Source organism: Corvus brachyrhynchos, unplaced genomic scaffold (genome assembly GCF_000691975.1).
Source record: "Corvus brachyrhynchos isolate BGI_N302 unplaced genomic scaffold, ASM69197v1 scaffold258, whole genome shotgun sequence".
Taxonomy (NCBI): domain Eukaryota; kingdom Metazoa; phylum Chordata; class Aves; order Passeriformes; family Corvidae; genus Corvus; species Corvus brachyrhynchos.
In genome coordinates, this window is record NW_008240122.1 from 4297257 (window position 1) to 4302619 (window position 5363).

Here is a 5363-nt window from a genome sequence, read left to right on the forward strand (position 1 = left end):
GGGAAGGCACACTCTTCCCCCTGATAGAACATTCATACCTACAATAGCTGCATTTCAGTTAAGCAGCTACAGAATTTTTGGCAGTGGTCAGGCCTATGAATTTCAATAATCATATTTAGCAGTTTTAGTTAAAAAAATTTAGGTACCCTCAAAATTTTACCTGCCAGAAAATCAAAATTTAAAAATCTTAAAAAGCAAAAAAAAAAGTCCTGCAATTTATTTCAACTAGTACAAAATTCAGAAGCATATTTTACCTACATCTGGTACAATATCATCATTCTTCACATTTTTATACCTTGACATTTGATCCAGCCTTACCACTGCAACAGGAACCTTAAAGTCCCATGTTTGCACAATACAAACCAGATAAGCATTTTCCAAAGTGCCATTTAACTCAAGGGCAAAACACCCTTTCATCCAACTTCATTCTGACCTCTGCTCAAGCGCTGGAACACAACTGTTATTAATGCCTTTCAGCAAGTTTTCCTTGTAAAGCAACACAAAACTGGGGGACAATTTTCAGCACTGCAGTGGAAAGAGCATTACTGAGGCCCATACCAAAAAGCACCATTGCCTCACTTGCAAAGCACCTTCTTGGAGCCACCATCTTGGTCAGTAACAGGTCAGCACTTCCATGCTGTTCCACTCACTAAAATTCCATTATGTGACTGGCTGGAACACACATCTACCACAGAAAAACACAAATCTCCAAAGAACACAACAAATATTACCCACCTTATCAGCTTCCCAGATGCCTTTTCACTGTCAGTTCTGAGACACTCCCAAGCTCATCCAGCCACTCTGCTTCTCCGTGTTCCGTTGCTCTTTATACCTGAGCAGTTGTTATCACAGTGCTGAACTGATTACTTACTTATTCCCACTACTTCAGAAGCATGAAAATTATGTTTCCATTTTTATATCCTACTTTAATGTGTGAATGGGAGATACAAAAAATATTAAACACCAAGATTTCCAAAGTTAGGCAACATCCAAGCTAGAGGGATCCCTGATCCACTCTTTTGCAGGCACTGGGACACTTCATGCTCCTTTTCAGCTAATCCAACTAGGTGGGTATTCCAGGCAAGTGATCAGTTTTTAAACACTCTAACCAGCTTCTTTATAGGTATCCACTGAATCACTGCAACTAAGAAGGAAAAGACCAATATACATGGTCTGTCACCTGAGGTCAGCATTGCTCCTACTGAGTAACACCACTGTAAACATCCCTCTCAGTCTGGAACACTCAGCATATACCATGAAAGTTCTGGATCCTACCCAGAACCCCAGGTAAAAGGAAAACCTCATTTGGAAGGTCCTTTCTGCTAGTATTTCCCCTACCACCCCAAGTGGCTACAGGCAGGGTCTCAAAATATCTCAACATTTGTGTTGTTACATTAAGATTATGGCAAGAGTAATGCTTGCTTTATGAAGTTAATTGTACTTCCTGACATCCAATACTGGTGACCTATCTGACTCTCCATATCTGCATAAGAATAGGAGATGAGCTCCTTAGTAATTCTCCATGAACAGCCAAGCCATGGTCAGAAGCCAAAAGGGAGTTATACAGCCGAAAATAAAAGCCAATACAAAAAAAGCACATGTGAGATAATATCAAACATGGGGTATCACAAAGGAAAAAAACCCCAAAAAATCATATTTTCACTGCGAGGTGGGGCTAAATTATTACCAGCTCCTCTTCTCATAGTGAATACAAGAAACTAACTGTAGAAGAATCTTATAGCTACTATAGATATACACTGTTTGCTTACAAAAAATAATTTTTTAATTAGAACCCACAAAAGTACTTCTTGTTTAATTTCAAATTGCCAGACAGCTGTCTGCTAAATTTTCCTCCTGAGCGGCCTGTGCTGGGGTGTGCAAACACCTACATTTAATGACTAAGAAAAACAGCCCTCCTGTGATTCACTGTGGAGGGGGAGGCAGGGAAGAGGATGAAAAAGAAACAAGTCTAAATGCCACTGATGATGACAGATAACTAATACAGAAAAAAAGCTTGGAGACAGTCCCTGAAGTGAGGCAGGAAGACTCAAGAAACAGGCAAACACTGTTAAGCTCCACATGGGACATCTACAACACTGACTGCACGACAAGGCACTCAATAAGCTACTGCCAGCTCCATGGTCTGCTTTTGTGGGGATACAGTCCCCCGTATCTCCTGCCTCAAGTGTTGAGGGAACTGGGAACACCGCTATTCACCCTCCCACAGCATGCTGGGATCAAGCCAGTGTGAAGTCGGCCACTTATCTCCTACTGTATTTTCCAGAAAGACTGGCCTCAGTGGGAAAACTGCGTTTAACTCATCCTTCTCTGTCAGCTGAAGTTAACCATACTCCAAGACAGTTGGTTTCTTCTACCCTGAGGAAAGAAATGATAGTCCCTTCCAAATCCAGAACAATCGCATAGCTCTAGAAGAGCCAATTACAAAGCTGAAAAATTAAGAGTAACCTATTTATACCAGTCAGGTCATTTTCCCTTCCCATGACTGTGTTCAGTTTCGCTGAACAGATGTTTACAGTGCTTGGTGTTTCCTTATCAGCTGAAGGAAGTAAACATGCAGTATCCAGAGCTGTGCACAAGTTATCCAGCCAATCTGCTCGGGATTTCACCAGCTTGCAAATTGTCATATTGAACTTCAACAACCTCTGTTCTAGCAGCTCTTCTCACATCTGAGGCCAGTAAACTTCTGGCCAGTAAACATCAGCTAACACACTTTTTCTTATTTTACATACACTGTCAGCAACCTTTTAATTTACAACAATGCTGTTCTTTAAGAAAAACAGTTCTTACTCATCTCAACAACATTTTACTTCCATGGCAGGCAACATGAGCCAGGCCCAGGAAACTTTGGCCTTGCCCACATACTCAAGCTTCCGACTGCTGTTTCACTTCAAACCTGTCTATGTATGATCTTCTGCTTCTGTGAGATAGGCTGAAACCCTAATGCTGAACCTTCTTCACACTAGACCCTTGATCCTCTATTCATGGGAATCAAAACTCGCCTGTTTGTCCATGTCCCAAATGACAGCGTGAAGCATCATTGCTTGAAACACTCTAAGCCACCATTAAAGCCTGGCTTCTCCACAAAACTCAGCAGTTATAGCAGGTTCTTCAAAAGTACTTCCCAGGTAAAAATTCAAGAAATTCACAGAGCTGTTATGCTGTCCAGAGAAGAAGAGCTGAAACTATTTAAGTCACTGTTATTGTAGATAAATGTATCTGCTAGGTCCACTCTCCAAATAGTTTGGCATCAGTTTTGTTGCCAGTTACTTTGTTACCACCACCACCACTGCTATCCTCTGCATGCCATGGAGAGCTCCACATCACAGTTTGGATGGCTGCAAATAGTACACTTCTCCCTGCCTGTCAGCTACTCATTAAAATAAGGCTATTGTAGTTTGGGGTCAGGCCATGCCAGAAATAAAGACTGGCTGAGTAGCTCTCACCCTTAACTGCAGAGAATCTTAATATGTGTATGCACAAAACATACAGCAAGGAAGAAATCATTCCTCTGGTCTCTCTACCCAAATAAGTCTAGGCTGCACACAGAATATAAGTAGATTGAGGTTTTAAAGACCTTATTAAGGAGCAATCCAAATCTCATTTGGAGACTGCTGTTCTCTTCAATCTCCCTATTCATGCAAAGGCACAACCCATTAAAAATAAATTTCTTCTTATGTGAATCCCATTGGCATAAGCAACTGCTTGCAGAAAGAGAAGTTTAATAACAGTTTAAAAGTAATTAGATTTAAAAATTCTCACTCCCCACCACCATTCTCCCAACCTCCCCCCCCCAAAAAACCCTGCACTAGCACACACCTCTTTTAAAACTCCATCAATAGAGCAACAATTTTCAGATTCAGAAATAACTCTAATAGATTTTTCTACCTGAAGGCACAGGATTAAAAAAAAAACCAAAAAAACCAACCAACAAGCCAACAACCCAAAACACACCACCATCACAAATACACTAGGAAATTAATTTCATTTCAGTAACTGTAAAAAGCCCTGTCCAGCTGAAAAGCTGACAGAAACTTTTGAACCTCTTTTCCAGTTAATCCAAAGCAACACATTCCTTACAAAAGGGGGATCCCTCTATGCAGGAAGCTCCTCAAACTTTGCTCTACAGCCTCTGCATTTCTATCACAAATAAACCAGCAAGAATAACAGAATTTTGCATTTTAGCTTCTTCTTAAGTCTAACAATACCAGCCAAACCAGCATTTATAACTTGAAGCACCTGGGGCGGGACAAAAAGAGCACTATACAAATCCCACATGACAAGTGAATTTCGGACCATTGTTAGTAGCAGCAGAATGGCCCACTTCAATAATTATATTAAGGCTCTCAACAGGCTGATTTTGCTTGTCATTTTAAAATACCTCCACTGCATGCTACAATAACATTCTAAGGAAAAAAAAATCAAAATGTGAGCATACAGTCAGCAACAAGGGGGAAAGATGCTATGCAGACCAATGGGAGGGGCTTGTAGGGAAATCTTTCTGTCTCCAGGTTTTTATCCTGGAGAGGTAGGTCAGCTGAGTTGTATTTCAAAATATAAATCCAACTTACTGTAATCCTCTTGAGGTTAAAACCTTGGAGAACTCCCAGACACTTTTGTTCAGAGAAGCTAGTGCAGATTTCCAAGGACTGCACAAGGCCAGTCAGGCTTGCCTGAGGAAGGAGTTGCAGACACAATTTAGAAGACTTCAGCACTAACTGGAAAATTACAACTACAAAGAAACAGACATACAGGGTACACACATACACCAAAACAGTCCTCAAAGCTAATCAGAGAGGAAAAGGTGTAAGAAGCAGTAAGAACACCACCTACTGCTTTTACTTACAGAAGTACCATCAAAAAGGCAAAGCATTTCTGCCTCTAGAAAGCGCATTCTATCCCATGCCTGCTCCTATAACTAGTGGTCCCTCTGAGAAAAAGGAACAACCTGTGTTATGCAGCACCGTGTAAGTGAATCAGAAGAGGTCTGCCCAAGAACGGGAGGACACAAACGCTTTTCATGCATTTTCTTTAATCAGTTTATCTCAAACCACCTATGAAGACAGACATTATTCAAAATCAGGAGTTACTGCTTCTGATGCAGCAACAAATGGCTACATCATGTGCAGTTACTCCTTTTCTGCAGTCCACCAAACCAACCCCACAGTAACACTTCCATCCTGGTTCATTAAACGGGATGTCTTCACTCCCAAAGTGATATGGAAGACACACATTTCTTCTGCATGGCTACAGCCACAGCAGAGTTTATCACACCAAAACATTCATTTTGGAGGCTTGGAGGCACAAGCGGAATTGAGAGCAAAGCATTGTTTGTTGCTTGGTGA

At 41.1% G+C, this 5363-nt stretch overlaps 1 protein-coding gene across 2 annotated transcripts in view; it reads right to left on the minus strand.

Moving 5' to 3' along the window:
* SRBD1 (S1 RNA binding domain 1) overlaps positions 1-4689 on the minus strand; it is a 125430-nt gene extending 120741 nt beyond the window's left edge. Inside the window, exons 1-2 of one of the 2 annotated variants that reach the window (XM_017744883.1) lie at positions 4590-4689; positions 736-832 (exon numbers count right to left, since the gene is read on the minus strand). The gene's annotated coding sequence lies outside the window, so the exon portion shown is untranslated. The remainder of the gene's footprint in view (positions 1-735; positions 833-4589) is intronic. The other variant, XM_008641712.2, reaches the window with a different exon arrangement.
* Positions 4690-5363: the final 674 nt, after the last annotated feature.